This window comes from Leopardus geoffroyi, chromosome B2 (assembly GCF_018350155.1).
Source record: "Leopardus geoffroyi isolate Oge1 chromosome B2, O.geoffroyi_Oge1_pat1.0, whole genome shotgun sequence".
NCBI lineage: Eukaryota > Metazoa > Chordata > Mammalia > Carnivora > Felidae > Leopardus > Leopardus geoffroyi.
Window position 1 is genome coordinate 103,016,648 of NC_059332.1, and position 26,268 is coordinate 103,042,915.

General features: G+C 39.4%; 1 protein-coding gene across 2 annotated transcripts in view; it reads right to left on the reverse strand.

Moving 5' to 3' along the window:
• The window catches only part of HS3ST5 (heparan sulfate-glucosamine 3-sulfotransferase 5), a 155,253-nt gene extending 131,825 nt beyond the window's left edge, over window positions 1-23,428 (reverse strand). For both annotated transcript variants that reach the window (XM_045499331.1, XM_045499330.1), the window contains exon 1: window positions 23,204-23,428. The gene's annotated coding sequence lies outside the window, so the exon portion shown is untranslated. The remainder of the gene's footprint in view (window positions 1-23,203) is intronic.
• Between the last annotated feature and the right edge of the window lie 2,840 nt (window positions 23,429-26,268).

The window sequence follows — 26,268 nt, forward strand, 5'->3', positions numbered from 1 at the left end:
GATGATCATCAAATTTAGGTTAGGAGTGCCAGGCTTAAAAAAAAATCTATGAATAACTCACTAGTAGTAACTAACCCCCAACCTGCTTTTCAACAGGGGCATTGCCCTGGTTAGGGTTGAAGATCTTCTCATTGTGGGTGTTGGTTACTTTCCTAGACATTATCCCTTGCTCCTCAAGACTAAATGCCAATGGCATCATTCAGTCTTTGTGACTATCAAAAAGACCGAGGCCAGATGCTTCTTGGTGGAGGGAGGATGGCACTGAGAATCATACTGCTCGGAAGAATTAAAGAAAGTTATCAGTGCAAGGGCCCAGCCTGTGTCCCACCAAGAGAACCCGTCCTCTCATTGCCTAGGTGACTGCAAATCTGACCAGTCCACGTTCTTTCATGTTTATTTATTTTGAGACAGAGCATGAGCAGGGGAGGGGCAGAGAAAGAGGGGGAGAGACAGAATCCCCAGCAGGCCCCGCACTGTCAGCGCAGAACCTGATGCTGGGCTTGAACTCACAAACTGTGAGATCATGACCTGAGCCGAGATCAAGAGTTGGACGCTCAACTGACTGAGACACCCGGGTACCCTGACCAGGCCACACTTTAAGACAAGCTATAGTTATGTTTCTTTTTGAAAAATGTTTTTAAATGTTTATTTTGTTTGTTTGTTTATTTATTTATTATGAGAGTGGGGGTGGGGAGAGTGGCAGAGAGAGAGAGGGAGAGAGAGAATCCCAGGCAGGTTCCATGTCAGCACAGAGCCCGAAGTGAGGCTCGATTTCATGAACCACGAGATCATGGCCTGAGCTGAAATCAAGAGTCCAACGTTAAACCAACTGAGCTACCTAGGCGCCCCACTAGAGATATGTTTCTTAGATCTGCACTGTAGGAAATAAATACAGTGGCCCCCTTTACTTATTCAGTGACCCTAGGTAAGCTTTTTTTTTTTTTTAACTTCTCTGAGATTTAGCTTTTTCAATTTTGAGAAGGGGATAATAATGCCCGTTTCAGCTACTTTATAAGATTTTATGCAAAGTGCTCTGTAAATTGTAAATCATGATGCAAAGAGATACCATTAATTTTATCAGTTTTTAAAGATCAGAGATTGCCTTGAATTACAATATGTTCAATTCTCATATACGGTGGTTATAGAACTACACGAAGCTCAATAAATATTCCTGGGCAATGAATACATTGGATCTAGCTAAAGGCAAACAGGGAGAATAGGGTTAAAACCCACAAAAGAGCACGGCAATGAGCCCAGTTACAGTACATTGGAATTGTGGGTGGGGGATCATGCGGGCTGTACCCATTTTCAGAATCACTTCATTATTGCCAAATTGAAATGTGTATAAGGCTCTTTCTTCCATTCTGTATTTTCGGTGAAACCATACATTCTCTGCAGTTGATTCAATTCAGTTAAGCAACGTTTTATTAAACATATGCTAAATTTGGGCACTGTTTTGCTTTGAGAATTATTAATTATATACTTTAAATCTTTAAAAAGATATTCATTCGTAGTTCTCCTTTTTTTTTTTTACCATGGAAGGGAAAAAACCTTGTCTATCTTCTCTTTCATAACTTTCTTTTTAAAAATATGTTCCCTGTGTATAATTCTCAAGCGTTTAATTATTCTGACCCAATTTTCTCCTTTTTTATGTTTCCTCTTCCTACATTTTCTCTTCCTGTATACTCTCAGCTTTTCTACTGAGTATTGTCTTTCTTTTTACCAACTCACTAAATGGTCCTAGAATAAACAATTTGGTATTCAAATTCTGGGTACTCATTGTAATTAAAAAGCTGCTTAAGCAGAAGATGAAAAGTACTTGTTCTTGTTCCAATTTTTATTTTGAAATCCTTTATGCTAGGAATTGGTGTGCAAGTTTGAATTTAAGTTGGTTAGAAATATCAATTGAAGGATATAACTTCAAATACTGATTGGGTATCAGGAGGGAAAAAGTGAAAGAAAGGGAAGAAGTGGGAGAAGGAAGGGATGAAGAGAAAATAGGAACAAAGATGATTAATTGTGTGTTTTGGCGAGCAGTGGCGTAAAGGTCAAGGTCTTCCTCCTTTCAAGGCAATTCTCAAGTAATAGCATAACTTACTTTCAACTTATCTTTAAAATCCATGGAACCTATCATTCGAACAGAATTTTGACATCGTGCCCAGGTTGTTCATGGTCTCTGGTTTTTCTGTCAAGGACCAAGGTGGCAAAATTGATACATCATCCGTGGCAAAAATGTCAAGATGGGATTGTGAAGAGACCAGATGGAGTCAAATGGAAAGGTTGCTAAAACGCGTAGATAAAATATTCATTACTAGTAGTAATTACAAACTGGAATTAGGAAATAAAAGTTCCATGTGAGCAGAAGTGATTTTGTAGCTCCACTCATCTGTGTGCCCCTCTAGGTATATCCCACATTTTCACTGCATAATTTGAAAGCAAAAGCCTATCGCAGTCTTGGACCTTCAATCAAATGAACAACAACAAAATGCATAAAAAAAAATCTGTGATCACAATTCATGTCGTAAGGGATTTTAGCTTATTTTAGCCTCTTAGCAGCTGCTTTTATCGCTGAGAAAGTGATGGACAAGAAAAACTATTAGCACTTCTCCAGCTTAAGCAGTGGCAACGCGAACACCAACTACGATGACCAGAAGTGGCTTAGGGGCTGCGTTCAATGGCTTAGTGTAGAAAAACTGATGTTTCCTTACATTTCCAGAAGGCATATGGACCCTCTGGTGTATTCCTAAGAAGATGAACCATGCTCTATTAAGGCTTGCGCCATTTCTCAGGTCTAGGTGTAGGAGGTACAAAAAACTGTGGCCCTTCAGAGAGACCAGGAGCCAAGATCACACAGGCCAGGCACATTTAGGAAGAGCTCCCTCGGCACTGGTGGCACGTCGATGGGCCTTTGCCAGATCAGGGACAATTTGCCGCCTGTGGGCATCTCGGCCGTAATGACTCTACAATTTGCACATAAATTGAGACGCGGTTTACATACTTGTGTCAGCTACTCTTTTCCCCTTGTTCTGTCGTGTGCTTCTCCTCCGTGCTCCCCATGGCGGCCTGCCAATATTGAAGACGGTTTTCAGTCCTCTGCTATATTTCACTATATCTTATTTTCTCCCAGTCAAACATTCTCATCCCTGCGGGGTGCTCCTTATTAGCCTTTTACAGTTGTAGGTGCCCTACTCCAACCTACAGCAGGAGAAACCGTCATCCTCTCTGCTCTGGAAATGTTCTTCCTACAAATTGAATCTAAGGTCCTCTCAGATCCTTGGGGCAGTGACATCATCTCACCAACTCATACTGTTAATAATTGAATGAATGCTAGAATCTTTAATGTGTGGTTCTTCCAGGTTCTTCCCAATGCACTTTTTTTTTTTCTTTTGACTGGAGGATGCAACTTTTCATTTATTCTCATTTCATTTTATTGCCCCAGATTTGGCTCAGCGCTGTAGCCAATGCAGATCTAAGTCTTGATGCTAGCTTCCACGGTATGTGGTATTCCTCGGATTTTCATACCATCTGCGGATTTGATTTCCAGGACATCACTGGTTTCTAAGACCAGTTGTAAGAAGCAACTTTCACTATAATAAAATTACAGATAACATTTCACGAACATTTTATATGATGCCCATCTAAGTAAGCTTCCTTTCTGTTAACTTGAGGAAGTTTTTATGAGTCTCATGAATATATTTCTTAATATTATGCCACATTCCATGAAAATAGAGACTTCATTTTCCAAGACAAGTGTTTAACTTTATACATGTCAGGAGGAAACGTGTTAAAAACTAGCTTCATTTCTGGATTACACAGAAGGACCAAAAAGCTATTTCCATTTATGACACTGTAGTGGCACAGAAAATACTTGGCACAACAGGCCAAGCCAGAAGAATCAAATAGAATCCAAAATAGACTCGGAGTGCTCAGAGGCTTTGGGATTGTTGAAAGATCATGTAAGGTGATTGCTAATGTCTAAAACATAATGAATGGGAGGAAAAAGCACCCTCACGTGACATGTGCATAGGTTATATCCCCTGCACGGTTTTGCATCCTTAAGGGAAATGCACTGTTTTGCATCCTTAAGGGAAATACGTTAGAGAGACATACTGTCATGCTCGGGAGTGACTTGATGTGAGAACAGGCACCCGGAATTCTGTATTTCAGGCATGGCTGTGGGTATGGTCTGTAACTGCCTCTCACTGATCCCAGATCACACAGGTCTGTGTTGATGGAGGTTCAGCTTGCTAACAGGTGAGCTGTTTGCTTACCTGGGACTCTGTACGAGTTAGACAGTTAGTAGGACTCTTGCCTCCAGGAACCACAGAGGTGATTTCAATGAGAGCAGGCCCGGCCTTCTGCAAAGTTGTGGTCATGGTCAGGGTGGATATTCCAAACCCCTACTGGCTCTTGCCTGTGGGGAGTCCTGGCATTGGGTTAGGATGTGCGGGGGTACGTGGTGATGTTGATGTTTTAGGGCTCTTTTCCCATTTATTGTACCAGAGCAATGAGCAGTCCTCTCATCTACCACTCCTCCTCTTGAACCCTACAATCACAACACCAATATCTAAATGCTGTAAGTCCTGGTGGGAAAAACAAAAGCGGTGGTGGCACTTTAGGGTTTCCTATTAACAAGTATATTAACTGGATCAAAAATGCTTCCAAACATAGTTTCCCATATTATTCAACATTTCAGTAGACTTCTGATTAATTTAGACATGTTTACTTTTGCAATTCCATCAAAGAACTCTCACTCAATTTTCTCTCTATCCGAGCATTTAAGCAACAGTCGTTAACTCTAAATATATTGCCTTGTGTTTTTAACTCCCTTCGCTTGCCCACCGCAGTGGGTCGTAGAGCCTTGACGTTAGTTGTTATGCCCTCTTTGCTCTTCTCCCAGGCATTTGTCTTCTGGCCTGCAGGTTCAGGCTCTCTTGGCAGCTTCCTCCCTTTCCTTTGCAACATTCCAACCTAGAATATTTCCTCTATACACTTGTCCCAGATATCCCAATATAAGACACAGTTCCAGTTGTAAAGTACTTATAGTCTCTGGGGAACAAGCTGACACATGCCCAGGGCTACTTTGTGGCATGGGAGAGGCAGGTCAATGCCAATGCTTGGCATTCAAAATCTTTCCCAATTTTACCTTTGACGACCTCCCAATCCCTCTCTGCCCCCCACTTCACATGTGATGAACTCAAGCAAATCAATTTCCTTGCTAATCTTCCATGTTCTATTCACCTTCTTGCCTCTTTCTTTGCCTGTAACTATATCCCAAGCCTTCCACGTGGGCTATAATGCTTTCATTTTATATTGTTTTGTTTTTTTTCTTTCCCAGAAGAGCCCTCTCTTTTCCTGTTTTCATGCCTTGACCCATCCTGTTCCCTCCCTGGAAATAGCCTTTTCCTATCCTTGGATGTCCAGGTGTCCCTTCATGATCTTTTTATCTCATGTATGCATTTGCACCTTCCCTATAGGATGTATCAATTTTTAAACTTTTAATTTGAAATGAATCTAGGCTTCTAGAGAAGTTGCAGCGAGTTGCCATTATATCCTTCAATCAGATTCGCCTAACATTAATATCTCACGTAACCACACTGGCAAAAGGAAGGAATTAGTCCTGGTACGATACTTAAAATTAAACTCTAGAGTTTATTTGGATGCCACCAGTTTTTCCAGTAATGGACTTTTTCTAGTCCAGAATCCAATTCGGGATCCCACACTGCATTGAGTTGTGATACGTCCTTAGCTTCCTCCAAACTGTGACTGTTCCTCAGCCTTTCTCCTTCATGACCTTGACAACTTTTTACCATATAATAACATTACATTTGTACTTGGGTATTTCCTCACTCGGACATAAGTTTTGTCAGTGGGACATGTTTTTTTTTTGTTTTTTTTTTTAATTTTTTTTTCAACGTTTATTTATTTTTGGGACAGAGAGAGACAGAGCATGAACGGGGGAGGGGCAGAGAGAGAGGGAGACACAGGATCCGAAACAGGCTCCAGGCTCTGAGCCATCAGCCCAGAGCCTGACGCGGGGCTCGAACTCCCGGACCGTGAGATCGTGACCTGGCTGAAGCCGGACGCTTAACCGACTGCGCCACCCAGGCGCCCCAGTGGGACATGTTTTTATTCCCAGTAGCACGTGATAAGAACTCCATGATCACTACTTACCTGTATGTCAGAAACAATTAGAACAGTAACAACGTCTATATTATCTACTTAGTGAACGGTCTGCCATGGCAACTTTAAGTTATTAGAAGGGCAAGGCTGCAAAATTGTAACACACAAAGCTCTCTTTGCGGACACTGTATCCGAGCCCATTTTCTCCATGCCCCGAAGAGCAGAAATCACTGGCACTAATCAGGGCACGCGGATACTTGGTGGCCGGCAGGAAGGGCAGACACAGCCTCAGTCTCAGCATCTAGCACGACTGTTGTCGGATCTCACTAAAAATAGACTTCATCTGTCCTGTGCCCTGTGCGCAGATCGCTGAGCCAAAGTAATTACTCCCTACCTCTCTTAACACCAGGGTTTCTGTCTTGTAGTTTTCTGTTAAGAAACTCAGGACAGAGAAATCCAATCTTCTTGCCTGGAACCCTGAATCCCAGTTGGCTCCTTTTCTGGTTCTCCCTACAAGTGACTGATGGTATGTTCTGATGCTTCATAGTATGATACCAGAACTCGCCTACTCTTTGGTATCTCCAGTTGCCTGGATTTCCCCAATGCTATAAGCTATCTGGCTCTGTTGAAAGAGCTGCTCCATGAAACCAGGACAAGGCTCAGCTGATAGACCCATGTTTTTGTTTTTTGTCTTTTGGCTTTTTTTGCTGTCATACCCTTTGGTTGTTCTCCTTGGCCCTAGCAGTAGGAGCTTTTTCTCCTTTCCCACCAGCTCCTCCCGCAAAGTCCTAGCATAGTTTCAGAATTGTGCCATTCCCCTGGCTCAGACATGCTTTGTTATTTCACTTTGTTACTAATCTCAAATTATTACGGTATCTGCCTAAATGCGTAGTTTCTCACTACTATCGTGGAGACTGAATCTGTGCTTCCCCCTCCTGCTGAACTTGTTAGCTTTGGTCTGCTAAAGAGTCCACTCGTTTCCTGGGGCCACAGAAGCTTTGCTTTGATTTGAAGGGATTCTAATGACTGACATTCTCTAATTTCAGTTCTCCTCTGCATTCGCTTCAGATCTTTCCCAAAGATTCAGAAATAGCATCTGACAGGTTCAAGAGAAATTGAACTGATATCTGTTGGGTTTTAACTGGCGCATTGCTGCATAATTTTTCATTTTCTTTGGAAGGTCTTTTCCACAAAGGGAAAACGTGCCTGCTAGGGTCCCACGGAGGTGTTTTGACATTAGGCTTAATAAAGCATGAAGAACTCATTAATAAATAATGTTCTGCCAGGTTAACAAATAAAGCTGAATGCGCTGGCTAGACCCTGGAGTAAATGAAATCATGCATGCAGCCATGCAAGCGACTTGTTAACTTGTAGTGGTCTCTTCACAACGTCTGGCAAAGCGCGATGCAATGATGCACAAATAAAACTAGCATATTATAAACGCATGCACCTTCAGTTAGGATGCAGACTGTCAATTTTGTTTCACACTCTGCGGGTCCAAAACAGTAAACAAACCTTCAGTGATGCAGATCAGGAGACATTCCACCGATACGTTTAATCTTTGCTAAAAGGAAGATTCCACTCATCAGCATGTCTACATAACAGTAGCCACAGGTATATCCTGTCGTCTCACATCCTTTGTCTCATTATCTACAGATAGATAGGGAACTAGAGAGCGAGCTAATGGGTGCAGGCGAGCCAGTCTGTTCAGCCACAATGGTTATTGATGGACTTTTTAGTCTGACCCAGAAAATCTTCATGAGCGCCCAGAAACAGAAAAGAATCATCATCCTCCCTTGAAAAACGAAAGAGAAAGTGCAGTGCTCCTAAAGAACTCTTTGCTGGATTCAGAGCAGGTCATGTTTTTAGCTGAGAGAGATTCCAGAGTCACTGGAAGGTCTGGGAGCCGGGGCGAGTGCAAGGGAAGCTTTGCTACTTCAGGCAGTTGCATTTTCTCTTTGGGGTCTCCCGGTTGCCAAAGGCAGCTGCTGCGTCACGAAGCTCTTCTCGTGATTAAAAGCTGATGGACAGCTGTCAAGTGTCAGTTAAGCATGACTCCCTCCAGCTGCTCCCCAATCTGGAGGGACAGAGTGTCCTGCCCCACGCTATTCTGACTGCACACACTCACCACTCACTGACGGGTTTAGCTGGAAAGCCAACCACCGCGCCACAAAATGCAAACATTTCCAGGCACTGTTTTGATGAAACAACTTGTTGGGTGGGTTCGATTTCAACTCAAAGGGCTTGCCAACTGTGCCCATATGCACAGATTTACACATCTTGCCAGACCTTTTATGTGGTTATGATGACAAAGCCATTAAGGTATCATTTAAATTCTGTTCCAAAGCTGCAGATTTAAAGCAACCACTATCCTGAGGACAAAAATACTCTATTAGACAATCTTACTTGAATCTTTTCACAATTCCTATATGGTTATATATATACGTACATAGCATATACACGGTTGTAATTATACAATTACATAAAGTTATGTATTTATGGTTTCTTCATTTCCACGTTAATGGAAACAATGGAAATGAAGGAACAGTCAGGGTTCAAAGCGTTGCATGACAAGATTGCATTTTTGAGAAGAGAGAAGCCATGTGGAATAGTAGAAATGTGAGTGGTTTATATCTATTGAGCCCACAAAGTACTTTACGTGACTCATCTCCTTTAATCTCAACAGTCCTCTGATGTTGGCAACATTATCATCTGCATTTTACGTATGAGGAAATTGAGACTTAGCAAGTTGAAGGTGTCCAAGGTCACAAAGATAGTAAGTAGCAGAACTGGGGATTTGAATTTAGGCAATCTGACTCCAGAGGTCACGTTCTTAATTGCTATTCTTTAACACCTTGTTTAGTATCAGCAAATCCATTCACGGATGGCCCTATCACTAACCAGGACAAAATGGGACTCCCCCCACATTTCCCATTAAAATGAGATGGTTTTCTATGCCAAGGTTAAACAAAACAAAAAAGCATATTTTCATTTTGTTATCTGAATAACTAAGCAGTTCTAGTTTCAGTGACAAATGTCCTTGACATTTACTCAAATATGTATTGGTTTGAATAATTGTCTTTAGAAAATAAATAATACTCAAAACCTCAGTGTTGAAAATTTTGATTCCTTTGGAAAGGAGGAAACTTGGTTGAAAGATACGGAGCCTTTCAATAGGTATGAAGGTTTGAAAGAATAATGCCATTTCCTGATGAGCTGGGAGTGAGCTGGAATCCACACAGACCATGCCGACGAAGCAGGGAATGGGATGCCTTGATCTGGCTTAGGGTGAGATGGTATTATGTGATTCCTGTTAAGAATCAACTACTGAACTTTCTTAAAAAAATTTTTTTTAATGTTTATTTATTTTTGAGAGAGAGAGAGAGAGAGAGAGAGAGAGTGAGTGAGTGGGGAGGGGCAGAGAGAGAGGGAGACACTGAGTCTGAAGTAGGCTCCAGGCTCTGAGCTGTCTGTACAGAGCCCGACGCGGGGCGGGGCTCAAACCCACAAACCGTGAGATCATGACCTGAGCTGAAGTTGGACGCTGAACCGACTGAGCCACCCAGGCGCCTCATGACTTTCTTATGTTGCGTCCAAATTATTAGGAAATGCACATGAGTACCACTTTTGGATTAAGCTTTTCTATGTATTGCATTTATTTACATATAAAATACAGAAAGAGAATTTATAATGTCCATGTCAATCCATATAGAATTGCTATTATTATTAACTCTGTGTATTTACAACCTGACTTCCTTCTTATGTCTCTGTGCGTTACTTCCCCAAATAGACTGAAAGCGCGTTGCGGGAAGAAATGGCATTTGCTATTTCTTTGTTACCCTTTTGAAACCGGTTCTACTTTCTACAGTAAGTGATTTATTATGCAAGTCTGAGCTCTAGACAAAAATGTGTAAGTGCAAATGCTCATTCACAATAAATGTGGTGCCTCAAGGCATGATTTCTAGCTTATAAGTATTTGGATATTATATTACATGATATTGTCTGTCAAACCATACTTTCAATCACATTACTTTATTCTTACCAATTTACATCATGTGTGAAAAGACAATGAAAGGCAAAGGTATATTCAATTTTATTCAGCTCAAGTGGCAAACTAAGACACTCTGATCACCTAGATTTACATAAAAGGGAAGTCTGGCCCACTAATTCCCTTGGTTATCAGAGAGCAATTCACCTATGAAGTGATTAAAAATGGGGGAAAAAATGTTCCTTTGGGAAAAGAATATGCAAAAAATGTGATGCCTTCTAAATCACATAAATATTCATGGAAGGGGGGAGAGGAAAAAAAGGGACAGAAATTTCCAAAGACATCACTAAGGGCTTCAGACAAAATGAATTCAATCAATCAAAAATAAGCATAAATCAGTTATTTTCAGTTTTCCTCCTCATTGGTAATCTGAAATATATTAGCCTTGTATTTTCTTAAACATCTTTTTTGTTATTGTTGAAAATAATAAACAATTAGCCTAAAATGCCTAATGTTAGAATGTTAATAATTAGCCATCACATTAATAAGAACCAGATGTAGTTTTAAATTATAATTTTCAATTCACTTTACTTACTACAGAAGACTTTAATTGAACTGTGTTTCGAATATTGGAATAGATAGAACGTCCAGTTTTTAGTGTCTTAGTCTTATAGGATTTACAAGTGCACAATAGCAAGTAAAAATTGGTCAGACTGTACAGTGAACTTCATTCACTATCAGACAAAACCATCAAAACCTTGGTAAGTTCACAAGTACTCATTAAGTCGGCTGGACCCCAGGTATTTACAGCTGTTTTCCATAGTCATCATCATCAATCATTTAGAGCCACATACCTAATGTTACACATACTTTTTTTTAATTCACTTAAGATTTAAATTATATTAGTTCAATAAATAATATGCCTGGAAATACATATGAAAATTCTCTTCTGTCAATGAGAAAGCCCAACTTTGTCATTATAAAGCCATGGTTATATCGTTCATTGCAAACGAATTTAGCATCCATTTCTAAGCACAGAATGTACAACATTTTAAGCTGTATTGTAATGCTTAAACTAGAAGCTGTCTGAGGAAATTAATTGATACTGATTTAATTGTTTTTTTCTTTGTTTTTTTTTTTTCTGGCATATAAAACTCCCTGGTCTTAGCAGTTTTTTACACTTTTCTTTTTGTGTTTTGAATATACTGCCTCTCTGCTCTATTAAATCTACTAAAATTATTTTCCAATGAGTTACATAATTTTCCCTTCTGAGGATTCAGACAGCTCTCACAGGAGCCTGTATCATTTCCTAAGGACGCCAAGGGACCCAGGGCCCAGATGTTACTTAAGCTGCTTTCTAAACTCAGCATTTTACTATTTATAACTTTCTCCTTCCACAATTCCTTGAAAACTAATACAGTTGCATTTCATTTGTGCTGTATCTACTGATGAACGGGTAAGTCAATTTCATGGCTTCATAAATAATTTCATTTATTTTTCAAAGAAAGAAATCTCAAAAGATCATTCTAAATTTTTTTTTTTTTAAAAGGTAATTCTGGTAGTGCTGAAGAGGTTATCAAATAAGCAAGACCATTCTGGGAGTGCAGACACACTATTAAGATTACTTTGTGGAATTCAAAGGTATCAGCAAAACTCCTTGTTTTAAAAGAAACATTATTTTAATAATAAGCAATGGAAAATCTCGGATAGAGGGATGTACCTGGAAACATACTCTACTGGGATTTTAAAGGATGTATTCCTGTCCCAGTGTTACCACTAACTGGCCTCCTAGAACCGCACATACCATTTAACCTGCACAAATTAAGTACCCTCTGTGGGACTCAGTTTTCACATCTGCAAAATATAAGCAGTTGGAAGACAATTTCTGGGATCACTTCCAGTTCCTGGAGGCTGTGATGCTATAGCATTGGTAGCACATGATGATCAACATGAAAATAATTCTTTTTTTTAATGTTTATTTATTTTGAGAGAGAGAAAGACACGGTGTGAGCTGGGGAGGGGCAGAGAAGGAGGGAGATACAGAATTTGAAGCAGGCCCTAGGCTCTGAGCTGTCAGCACAGGGCCTGACACTGGGCTTGAACTCACGAATCGAACCGTGAGATCATGAGCTGAACTGAAGTCAAATGCTTTACCGACTGAGCCACCCAGGTGCCCCATAAAAATAGTTCTTAAAGTGGCATCACAATATGAATAAATTCAAAATGACTCTAGGTTGTTTAAAAAAAAAAATTAAACATTTATTTATTTTTGAGAGACAGAGCATGAGTGGGGGAGAGGCAGAGAAGGGGGGGAGCACAGAATCCAAAGCAGGCTCCAGGCTCTGAGCTGTGAGCACAGAGCCTGACGTGGGGCTCCAATTCACTGACCGCGAGATCATGACCTGAGCCGAAGTTGAAGGCTTAACTGACTGAGCCACACAGGTGCCCCAGGTTTTTTGTTTTTTTTTTTTTTGTTTTTTTTTTTTTTTTTAATGCGTACTCAAATGTAGAGTTCAGTCCTCATTTTTCTGATAATCAAGAATCTTATCTCAAGGGTCCTAACTACTTTCAAAATCCAGATTAATTCTAAAAGTTAATATATTCTTATGGGATGTTTAGACCTTTTTGAACTAATTTGGCATCGCTTAACATCACTGACAAGGATTATGGCTATAGTCATGCCATAATTTAAAACTACTCCATAAATTATAAAGTCTCAGGACAAAGGAAAACATTTAAATTTAAGATCATTTTTTATTCTTCACGGTTTGACCCCCCTGGAAATTCCACAGTACTACTTGGAGAGCACTTGTTAATTAGATCACCTGTAATAAAACCAAGCAAAGAACTCTAAAGCTAAAACTTAGAAAACACATGAAGTTGATTGCTTTAATTTGGGTAAACTCTAAGGTAATTATCTCAAGCATGAATGTCAATGTATGGGAGCTTGTCATTAAAATAAGAACGTTTGGAAATGTCATGTAATAATGATTCCACCCTCCAAGTCCAATCCATATATTCTGATTTTAAGACAGCCAGACTGGGGGCTCCTGGGTGGCTCAGTGGGTTAAGCATCTGACTTTGGCTTAGATCATGATCTCATGGTTTGTGAGTTCAAGCCCCACATGGGGTGAGCTCGAGCCCCCCTTTGGTAAAACATGAGCCCCACCCCACCTGGGGTGAGCCCTGCTTCTCTCTCCTTTGTCTCCATCTCTGCCCCCCACTCACTTGCGCCCCATCCGCCCCCTCCGCCCCCTCCCTCTCAAAATGAAAGACAAGACGGCCAGACTGAACGTAGAAAAACATCTGCCAGAGGAGCGGGTCCTGGTACAACAGTATCAGATCAGCTCCTACTGCCCTGCATCCTATCACTCTCTCCCTGCCTGTCTTACTTCGTTCTCTTTCTTTCATGCCTTTTTGTTGTCTATAGCATTATGTAATTCACTTACTTGTTATGATTAATTTTTATTGTCTGCATGTCCCCCGCCAAATGGCCACGTTTTGTTCGCGGACACATCTCAAGTCCTAGAACATCCTGGCACTTAGTAGTTACTACCCGTATACTTGTTGAATGAATGAAGAAATGAAGTTTACACCGGGTTATCACGTATCCAGGTATGGGTCTTGATTCTCGGCTGGAATCACACTACTATGCATAAAAAACAAATACATTTCAAGCCAGGACAGTTTATAAATTACCTATCAGGCTTAGATAGACCTTTACTTCCCTTGTTGTACAAATCGATCCTTACATTTGGCAATATTGAGCAGGCACAATGAAAATGGAGTGTCGTGGCCTGGCATACATACCTTACTCATGAACGAAGATCAGTTAATGGAAGAGCAAACAGAATTACCTGAGCATGCGCATGAAGACAGAGCAGCTTGCGGTTGTAAAACATTGGCTCAGGCACCATCTCACCTGACTTGATGAATGAAACTACCATCTAGAATGTTCTTACTCAAAGGATAAGACCAAAACCTTAGTAACCTACTTTATGGTAATGTGTGATTTCTGTAGTTTAACTTGCATTTGTTATAGACTTGGTTTTTCTACCGTCAGCAGACAAAGGATGAGATTTGAGCCATGTTTACTTTTTCTTTCTTTTTTTTTTTTTAAAGAAGGGATTATCTTGATATGCAGGTTTTTAATGTTTATTTATTTCTGCGACAGAGACAGGGCATGAGTGGGGGAGGGGCAGAGAGAGAGAGAGAGAGAGGGAGACACAGAATCGGAAGCAGGCTCCGAGCTGTCAGCACAGAGCCTGACGCGGGGCTCGAACCCACAGACCGCGAGATCATGGCCTGAGCTGAAGTCGGTCGCTCAACCGACTGAGCCACCCAGGCGCCCCTACTTTTTCAAACAAAAGTGACGGGATTCTGGCCCATGTGGTTGAGGCCTAGTAGGACAGAAAGAAATTAAACTAGAGAGAATTTATGTAAATTAGAAAAACTGTGCTACCTAGGAATAAAATGCTATTCTGAAATATAATAGCTTCATTTAAATTTCTTTTTGCTGAAGTAATAGATCATAAAGGCCAATGTATTAAATTTTTAGTTTTGAATATTTTTCTCTTTTTATTTTAATAGGAGTGTCACCCACTAGCATACATGACATTTTTTCACAATTTTAGGTCAGAAAAAAAAAATAAGCTTTTTTTCCCTCATAATTTTTCATGCTCTACCAAGTCTGCCATCATAAACCACTTTGCATTTATTATAAATAGGTATTACATTAGAAAAGCAATTCAACTGTATTCCATTTCACTTGTGAGGCTAAGCGGCTTTGCATGATAACTAAGTTGAGTTGATGGGACTATGCTTGAAGGGTGTGGTAACTTAGAACTAAAGTTACCTAGTTGTTCCTTACTGAATTTAGGAATCTGCAAAATGAGGGCAGCAACAATTACAATCTGCATTCTTAAGCAGAATGAAAATTTTTGCTCAGCAGAAACCTCTTAACTGCAAAAACTCTGAAACTATATCCTGCTGCTAAAAATACCTGTCAGTGGGGAGCACCTCGGTGACTCAATTGGTTAAGAGTCCCACTTCAGTTCAGGTCATGAACTTAGGGTTCGTGGGTTCAAGCCCTGCATCGGGCTCTGTGCTGACAGTTTGGAACCTGGAATCCGCTTGGGATTCTGTGTCTCCTTCTGTCTCTGCCCTTTCCCCGCTCGCACTGTCTCTCCCTCTCTCTCAAAAATAAATAAATGTTTAAAAAAACAAAAAAAAAAAAAACCCACAACAGGGGAGTCTGGATAGCTCAGTTGGTTAAGCGTCCAATTCTTGATTTTGGCTCAGGTCATGATCTCAAGGTTTGTGAGTTTGAGCCCTGCATCAGGCTCTGCACTGACAGTGTGGAGCCTGCATGGTATTCTCTCTCTCTCTCTCTCTCTCTCTCACCCCTCCCCTGCCGGTGCTATCTCTGTCTCTCTCAAAATAAAAATAAACTTAAAAGAAAATAAATAAATAAACTTAGAAAAAAAAAAAAGAATGCCTGTCGGGGTTGGGGGGGGGGGGAGTCTGAACGGTCCATTTTCTTTCAAATCAAATAAGTTTAATGTATATGTTTAGTGGAATCTATGGTTTGTGTTTTCTTCCTATGAGAAGCAACTTGTAAATCCTTTGTGCTGATAATGAAAAAAAAATCGTCCTCAGTCAAGTACTTAATTTTTGGTTAATAGGCAGTTTTGTTTTGATACAGAAATATGTTTCCTTGAAAATAAATTTCAATATAAGTGTTTTGCTTTATAACAGAGAATATTACTTTTTGGACTAAAATATGGACTATGGCTATTTCTTGGGATGTTTTCAGAAGTTAGGTTTATTTGCCGAACAAACTTCTATGATAGCCCTTAAAGCCATTATTTATTTATGACTGTATATCTTCATTATATGAGTATCCACTATAAAGTCCCTCTTTTGCCTTAATTAATGTTTTTTGGCCCCAAATTTCACCTTTTCTGCTTTTTCTTTAAAATTTTTAAAGATTTTATTTTTAAGCCATCACTGCACCCAACATGGGGCTCAAACCCACAACCCCAAGATCAAGAGCTGTGTGCTCCACTGACTGAACCAGCCAGGTGCCCCTAAATTTTACCTTTTCTGGTAGTAAAATTCGAACTCCTAAAATATTTAGGCTGTATTCACCTACCCTTTCATTTTTAAAATTTTTAATAACTTTGTTTTGGTCTCATCCTTGTATACAAGCTTATAATTTGCTTCTGCACTGTGATGTAATCGAAAAGAATTTCTTTCGGGGTGCCTGGGCGGCTCAGTTGGTCGAGTGTCCGACATCAGCTCAGATCATGATCTCACACTTTGTGAGCTCGAGCCCCGCATCGGGCTTGCTGCTGTGAGCACAGAGCTTGCTTTGGATCTTCTGTTCCCCTCTCTCTCTATCCCTCCCCAGCTCCCACTCATGCTCTCTCTCTCAAAAATAAATAAAACATTAAAAAATGTCTAAAAAGAATTTCTTTTAAACAAATCAATGCATTTCTTTACATTTATTAATATGAAAGATATGACAGAGACATTATTCCATAATATTTTAAGTTTTCTGCTAAAGGTTTTGAAAATCAGTCACTATATGGTCTGTTCACCTTGTTTGATATTTATATGTAGCTTCTTAAGCATATTTAATAGGGTGCACATTTACTTCTAATTTATGACTTTGTTAAGTTCATGCAATAACATATATATGTGAAGTCAGTAACTTCATATAATAACTTTGATCTTCTGTATCTTTAGAATATTGACCATTTCTCTATTATGAGCACAGAAAAAGCATTTTTTCCCCTCTTTCTTCCCCCATTCTTTGTGACCTAATGTTGGACATCACTTTCTTAGTGCCTTTTTTTCCTACTCTGTAATACTTCTAGAACTTGCTTTGTCAGGTGGAAATGGTACCCACCAATCCCTAGATATTAAGAGTAAAGCCAATATACCACTTAACTCCTGTCACATCCTCCTAATTCTTGTTGGTTGCTTTAGATCTATAGGGAGTTTTGCTGGTATGATCTGTCTGCCACCCTCATCTACATACGTATTTCAGATTTAGTTTTAGGGTTAAACTGGTCAATGCTCACAATCAGTTCTTTTGCAGTTGTTGCCATGGTCACTTCTAGGTTTGATGGAATTTGTCCTCCAACAGTGACCTCCAGGAGGGCTCATTGATAACAGCACTTCCTGAGTTCCTCTCTGCTCAGTATATTTGCTTTTAGCTTTTATACCATCAAAGGCAGTTGGCAGGTCATATAACCCTTGGGATCCACTTTCTTTCTTATGATGACAGGGAATTCATGATCTCCCAAGGCATCTTATTCCATTGTTAGATATCTCAACTGTTATTAGATGAGTTTTGTTTCCTTTTTTAACTTTTGCCAAAACTGGTCTCCTTGAATACTTCCGATGGAGCAAGCCTATAGTCTCTACCACATAACCCCCCAGCGTGGGCCAAAAGTACCACGTCGTTCATTGAAGGTGAGTTCTTAAGGCCAAAATGTCTCCAAAGTACCTTTTAGTAGACTTACTGATTTATTTACTTATTATTTTTTTAATGTTTTTTTATTTATTTTTGAAAGAGAGAGAGAGACAGAGCATGAGCGGGGGAGGAGCAGAGAGAGAGGGAGACACAGAATTCGAAGCAGGCTCCAGGCTCTATGCTGTCAGCACAGTGCCCAACGCGGGGCTCGAACTCACGAACCGCGAGATCATGACCTGAGCCGAAGTCGGATGCTCAACCGACTGGGCCACCCAGGCGCCCCAAGACTTAATGATTTGTTATTCAGTCAGCTCAAGTCATTGCATATTCCTTGCCGTCCTGTGCCTTCCCCATAGTGTTTTTTAAAGCACTGTGAGTTATCATTTCAGAGCTGGAAAGGGACACTAGGATCATCAACAACAAAGGCCTTATTTTAGGATGAAGAAACTGAAGCCCAAGGAGAGGAAAAGAGAGTTCTCCAAGGTCATGCCACTACTAGGAAGCCGAGTCCGATCTTGAACCCCAGCGATCCCAGGCAAAGGTTCTTTTCATTTCACTGAGTCCTTAAAAAAATACAATGATCACTTTTTTGTGTGTGGTGAGAACATTTAAGATCTTCTCTCTTAATCATGGGAGCTGATGGATATGTTAACTAACCTTATTGTGGTAATAATCATTTTGCAATATATACGTGTATCAAATCATCATACTGTACACGTTAAATTTATATAATGTTATATGTCAATTATATCTCAATAAAGCTGAAAAAAATACAATGACCAGAAGCATTTCATTGCACTTAAAGGACTCAACATGTGCCCCATGACATAAGAGAATCTACCTAACGCCTGCTTGAAAATTATCATTTCTTTTCTTATTCCAACTATGTACGGAATGACTCATGCAGGATAGCTGTATTAGAGAATTTTCAGTGGGTCTGTTTTTCGTTTACATAAATTGTCACTTTCATTTTCTGTTTCTTGAAACTGAGAAACTTCAGATAAATGTAGATTCAGTTTTCCTACCCCAAACTCTCTAAACCATCATTTTGAAATCAAATTACACAGCTTATGCTTAAAACATAAGGGCCAGATTCTATCTTCAAATATACCACCCACTCTCAAACAGCAGAATTTGGCCCTAAAAACCCATTAACAAATATTGTCATTAAACTAAAGAGCTAATTACTTTGGATTCAGACAGAATGAACAAAAATCATAGGCCAACCACAGCTGGTAGTAATAATGGTGAGACTAACCGTATGTTACGCTGGAGATTTAAAGAACAAAGACATATTAACACTAATGTAACCAAACATATAAAATTATCCTCCAAATGGAGCAAGCTATTATAGTTAGAAAATTCCTGAACCGCACATTGGAATTATCTGATTCAAGAAATAAAGGATATTTCTAAGGAATTAACTGTCATAATCTGAAGTTATCAGTGTTTAATGAAGAGGGAAAATTGAAAATTTTAGTTTAGTGCAATATCCACAAATGAACAGTTATATCTAAAAATCATTTTGCTCTAATTGTAAGTAATATTCTCATATTTAAATCAGTTTAATACTATAAGATCGAGAGCCTTCCTTTAAGACTATGTTATTTTATTTTTTTTCTTTTTTAAAAAAAATTTTTTTTTAACGTTTATTTTATTTTTGAGACAGAGAGAGACAGAGCATGAACGGGGGAGGGTCAGAGAGAGACCCTCCCAAGCCTTACCCAAGCCTTACCCAAGTGGGACCTGAGCCGAAGTCGGACGCTTAACCGACTGAGCCACCCAGGTGCCCCTCTTTAAGACTATTTCAAACAAACATTTTCAGGACTACCTTACAGTTCTACAAAAGTAAATTTCCAGATAACTGAACATTTTCCCAGCCCTTGAAGTATATTTTTAAATTACATTAATAATCCATACTTAGAAACAGTTTTACATACCCTGAGAAGCAACAAGAATCAACCATAGTTTATCAGTTGAGCATAACCATTAAAAATATTTTGATATATATCATTCCAATTTTCTTCCTACGCATCTGTTGTTGTTTTTTTTAATAAAAATGGGACCACATCATAATATGGTTTGTAACTTGTTGTTTTCATTTATAGCACATTATGAGCATTTCCCACACATCAAAAATTATACTTTACTACATAAATGTTCATGACTTTCCAACTTCTTTTTTTTTTTTTTTTTTTTCAACGTTTATTTATTTTTGGGACAGAGAGAGACAGAGCATGAACGGGGGAGGGGCAGAGAGAGAGGGAGACACAGAATCGGAAACAGGCTCCAGGCTCTGAGCCATCAGCCCAGAGCCTGACGCGGGGCTCGAACTCACGGACCGCGAGATCGTGACCTGGCTGAAGTCGGACGCTTAACCAACTGCGCCACCCAGGCGCCCCACTTTCCAACTTCTTAAATTGAGAATAATAAATACATTTTAATCTTTTTGGATATTTCACAAATATCATTATTATACTATGTCATAATAACACTAACACTCCCAGAGATTCTTACATAGCTAAATCTCCTTTTTCCTATATTGTGAATGGTCCCAGATGGCTCTACTATCCTAAGCTGTATCTTACTCTGAGCTCTTTTTCTCCTTCAACATCAGATTTCCATATAAAGCTGACCAAACCTGAGGTAGACCTCAATTGGCTGTTTTCATTTTTAAACGAATGACATGAAGGATAATTTACTGACAACTAAAAGAATTGATGATTTTAAGTTCAATGACATAATAAGTACTCAGGTATTGTCTTCACCTCTTCAACCTTCATCTTGGATGAAAATTTCCTTCTAGCCTTCCTTACCCAAGAAATCATTACTGAAAAACACTTGCTTAGTTTCGCTCGTTAAAAAATCATAGCTCCCCAGATTGATGATTCCTGCTTTTTGTATTAGCCTTCTATGCAGCAACTTTGGAAGAGAAAAAATGCTATTATACATGAGGGGCCAGACTAGAAGATCTTAATGGTCCATTTCTGCTCTAAAACTTTATGCTTCTATGCTTCAATAAAGTTTCTAGGGGCGCCTGGGTGGCTCAGTCAGTTGAGCATCTGACTTCAGCTCAGGTCATGATCTTGTGGTTGAGGAGTTCGAGCCTCACGTCGGGCTCTGTGCTGACTGCTCGGAGCCTGGAGCCTGCTTCGGTTCTGTCTCCCTCTCTCTCTCTGCCCCTCCCCCGCTCATGCTCTGTCTCTCTCTGTCTCAGAAATAAACATTAAAAATTTTTTTTTAAAAAGTTTCTATAATTTATCCTTTTGTTGTTATATTTTACTTCCTGTGTCTGGAGGTTGTCTCACTCAGGTTCCCTGAAACTACATTGTAAGTTTTCTTTAGGGAGCCACAACTTAAGACAAATATGCCAATGATAATGAACGTGACTCACTTGAGGACACAATTTCATTCTCTCTCCATCTGCTCTTCTGAGAAGGAAAAAAAGGAAAAGAACACAAAAGAGAAAAAGCAGAAGCGTACTTTCTATATTTCTCTGAAATAAAAATATTACAGAAGATTGGCACTAAAAGCTTTATTAAATCTTATTTGAGAACTTCATTGAACTTGTATAGTACATATTTGAGGATTTTACAATTTGGGGACTATAGATTTTAGGATTTTATCATCAGACATGGCAATGAGAGCATTGCCTATTGAGAACAACACTGACAACAAATGTATGTAAAAATTCATGATTACAGTTGATCTAATTCTGTAAATCTTTAGATTACTTGAAAAAAGTGCTACCTTGTTTAACCACATCTATATTCATTTTCTTTGTGTAATACTAATAGCTAATATGTATAGCTAATTGCCACTACAGGGATATGCTTTTTTTTTTTATTAAGGGTTTATTTTTGCCACTTGATATTTTACTGACAAGAAATTGTATACAATATGAACATGTGCACACAGAGACTTATAGGGTGAAAAAAAATGAAATTCAATCAAAATATTTTAATTAAAAACTTCACTCTTCACTGCGAAAATAATATCATGTTGTACCTTTAAGGAATCATCACACTTTCTGTTCTGAATATGTCTCTACTAATCACTTTTATCACCAGAGTAAGAAAACCAAACTTTTCATTAACTTAAAATTGCACACAGTAAAGATGAAGTTGCTAAATGAGATCAAGAAATATAATAAAATGATATTCAATAAATGTGCATATAACCTGTGTTAAGGTAGCACATGACTTAGAAGTTTTTATGTGCAAAGGAAAATGAGTAGCTGATGATGTTGTTAAGCAAATCTGTTCTTTTGAAAAATCTGAGGCTGAGTTTCCCAAGTTAAGAGGAAAAGAAAATAAACTTCAAAAATAAAGAAATGCTTAGCCAATCCTGGTAATAACTCATTATTCCTATCTTCTGAGATGGTTCTTAGAATTGATCCACTAAGCATAAACATCTGAATAAATTAAAACATTACAGAGAACGGAGAACCGGTTAAAGACAGCAAGCTTACTCTGAAAGCAAGATAGGGAGCCCTGGGACCTAGCCCATCATGCTGAACTTGAAAAAGAAGTATTAAAAGAGAACTAACAATTCAATTTGGGGGTGGGGGGGAGGTCACAAAAAGAGCACTAATTGAGCACCTCTGTGCTAAATGTGCCTTCCTTATTTATTCTTGTAGCCAAAGGAAACGGCATAAAACCCAATTTAATATAAAGTTTGAAAATTAGAAGCATATTTTAAAAAAAAATTTTTTTTTCAATGTTTATTTATTTTTGGGACAGAGAGAGACAGAGCATGAACGGGGGAGGGGCAGAGAGAGAGGGAGACACAGAATCGGAAACAGGCTCCAGGCTCTGAGCCATCAGCCCAGAGCCTGACGTGGGGCTCGAACTCACGGACCGCGAGATTGTGACCTGGCTGAAGTCGGACGCTTAACCGACTGTGCCACCCAGGCGCCCCGAAGCATATTTTTTTTTAATATTCATTTTTGAGAGAGAGACAGAGCGTGAGTGGGGGAGAGGCAGAGAGAGAGGGAGACACAGAAGCCCAAACAGGCTCCAGGCTGTCAGCCCAGAGCCCGACGTGAGGCTCAAACCCACGGACTGCAAGATCACGACCTGAGCCGAAGTCTGATGCAAAACAGACTGAACCACCCAGGCGCCCAGAAGCATATTATTTTGAATGCCAACTTCAGCATTTCCCAAAGGCCCAAGACGCACATTCATCAGGACCATTTTGACGTGAGTAAATAAAAATTCAGATTGCTGGGTCACATCTGAGATCCAGTCAATCTAAGTCTCTGTGAAGTATACCCAGGTATCAGAAGTTTACAGACCCTCTCCCCACCCAGTGACTCTCACACACATTACAATCTGAGAACCACTGTGATTATCGTGATGTTTTTGTGTGAAACTGATTATCAGTTATCAAGAATACCACTTGTATTTACATTTACACGACATACACCAACTTTCAAACTTTGTATTTGATTTTCCTTTTTTTGCTATGGAATTGCACATAGACGGCTATTTTCCTAATACTCGATAACTGCTTTTACTTTTATATATTTTGCTAAATATAGTAAATATTCACTTTTAACGTAATTAAGAGCTACACAGCCACGTGAGTGACTTCCAAAATCCACTTACCTTCAAATCCTTATGCTTATTCAGAAAAGTCTGAGCACGTACGGTGGCAAGTTTCAAGAATATATGCAGCGGACTCTCTAATCTCCACGTATTTCAAAGCTGGCCAGGGAGACTCCGGAAGTGGACACCAGAAACGCCATTGACAAGGTTAGGTACCAGTGGTGGAGCCTCCGGGTACCTGATTATCTCTGGACAGAACAGAAAAACAAGTAGTCGGTCACCTGAAATTCATAGAGAATCTGCTACGGAGAAGGTTATTTTCAGTAAACTGGCAGTGTTACTAAATTTAAACTTGGCCTGGGTTTGCGGCTCCCTGATTTAGCACAGTTGTCATTTAAAATTTCATGTCATTGTGAAGTCAGGATTGCATGATGCTGCTGTCTGCAGAGGATTCTGGTGGAATTCATACTGCTTTCATTGACTATTTCGTCTAAACGCCGCATCAAGTGGTATTACTAATTTTATCTTTGATGTGCAGATGCCAGATTTTGGCACTGGATTTCTTTCTAAGTCAAGGTTGATGAGTTCTGTTGGAAATATATCCTTACATGAGACTCTATCACACCCCACAAAAGATAAAATGTGATACTTATACAAAATCCCAATGGAATCATCTGGTGCTTCTGCTATATTTTCTTTCACATGGTAATGCTTGCCAAGATAACTAGACATAAACAAAAATAATATCCTTTCTAGTCAATCTGTGTTGCCTACTTAGGGAAACCAAAATTCTAGCATCTTTGCTGAGTAAGTTAAGCAGACGTTGGTAGTGGCTAATGGAAAAAAGGGAACAAAACATCTATTTTTAAAACTGGTAACAGATCATGAAAATATTCTCCTCAAGGGTAGAGAAAGCAACACACACAGATAAGTACAAAGTCAAATACAAAATGACAAGAGTGTAATACACACGTAAGCACAGACTATACTGTAAAACAACAGTTTTTCATGGAAGATTCTAATGCTTGGCCACCCCAAAACCATGCTCAACTTTCTTCTTCCTTTCTATGTCTCATACATAGAGAACAGAAAATCAAATCAAATGTTCACTTTCCCAGTCTTCCAACTGCTAAGAATGGTTACGTGATTCCATTCTGGCCCATTAGCTGTAAGAAGCATGCTGGGCAAGAAATGCAGGCAGTATTTTATTGCATTGATGAATAGAAAGATTCCTGTCCCACTTCTCTATTCCACACAACTGCCTGCCTGGAATGAGGATGTGCTACTTGGAGGTAAAGCAGTCATCTTGTCACCACGATGTAAAACACTACAAAAATCTAGAAAATCACAAAGATGTAGGTCCTGCTACTGATAAGCAGCTGAATCAACACTACCAACTGCTTCCTCTGGAATTCTACTTGTTTAACTCATTGGGTTTTCTGGTGCTTGCTAACGGAATCACTGCAGGTTGACAAAGTGTTCAAAAAACGTTTGCTAGAAAGTAAATGCCACTGATGTAACTGTAGGGATATCTATCTTTTTTACATTATAATCCGCAAGGTCTTATTCTGTGGAGTCAAAGACAGGCTTCATTCTAACAGAGGTTGGAACTTGGCTTCTTTTTCACTTCTAGGAAAGCTGTGCATGAGGGGAATAATGGGTCACAGGATGACGGTAACTAATTAAAACAAAATGAAATGGAAAGACTCGTTTAGAAATGGGTTTGGAAGAAAAGGGTGCAGTATCATGGTTTAAAAAAAGGATCTCATCTTTGCTATAAGCCAAAGCTATCACATTGGTTGAAATCTCAGTGTAAGAGTCTGAAATTCCATAGCAAAATTCGTTCTTATTATCTTGTGAACTGTGGATGCTTTGAAATATTGTTCCATCCATCACTTCATGATATCTTCTCTATCAACATTTTTTTTTTAATATTTATCTATTTTTGAGAGAAAGAGACATCACGCCAGCAAGGATTGGCAGAGAGAGAGAAGGACAGAGGATCCAAAGTGAACTCCGTGCTAACAAGCAGAGAGCCCTATGAGGGTCTCGAACTCACAAACTATGAGATCGTGACCTGAGCTGAAGTTGGACGCTTAACCAACTGAGCCACCCAGGTGCCCTTTTATCAACATTTCTTAATCGATCACAGTTTAGGCTTTCACTATCTCTTTCCTAGACTATTGTCATAGACTTTTAACAGATTCTTGTTTTCCTTTTTCTTAAACATTCCAATATGTCCTATAGTTGCTTTAAGACTTAACTTCTTAAAACATTTCATTAGATCCCTCTTCTGTTCAAAATATAGGAGCTCTTTTTGGTCTATTGGATTAAGTCCAAGGTCCTTAACTTGGCATTTCAGTCTCTCTATATACGTTCTTCTAGCCTATCCCCCTTCCCTAACACTCTACATGGCTTGGTGGGAGGATTTGTCTCCAGTCCAGAGATGCACCTTAAGTAGCTTAAGATAACCTATGTATCTCAATTTTTACCTACAATATTAAGGATAAGCACATGGCCTTAAGACGTTAATGATCTCCATTCTGGGGTTTTCTTTGACCTTTACATACAGGTTGTATGTAAAAGAACAACTTGTTTTTCTTGCTGGACATTGGCATGTGAACATATAACGTTTGGAACTACTGGCAACCATCTTGAGATCATGACAGAACTTGCCAGAGCTTAAGTCAACACCAAGGAAGTAGCTGAGAAATAGAAAAAGAGGAGCTGGGTCCTGACCATGTTGTTTCACCCCTGGGCAGAGTTTTGCTTGTAGGTGGAATACCCTGGGCTTTTCAGTTATGTGTGAATTTACAGACTTTTTTTTTTTTAATTAAGTCAATCTGGGTTGGTATCCTCTGTTATTCGCAACCGAAAAGAATTTTGCAATTTATTTATGTTTTAGTGTGTCTGCCATTTCATTCATTTCTACTTCTCTCCTCTTACTTATATTCTTTTTATCCAAAATTTTTTTTAATGTTTATTTATTCTTGAGGAAAGAGCATGAACAGGGGAGGGGCAGAGAGAGAGGAGACACAGAATCTGAAGCAGGCTCCAGGCTCCAAGCTGGCAGCACAGAGCCTGACGTGGGGCTTGAACCCATAAACCGTGAGACCATGACCTGA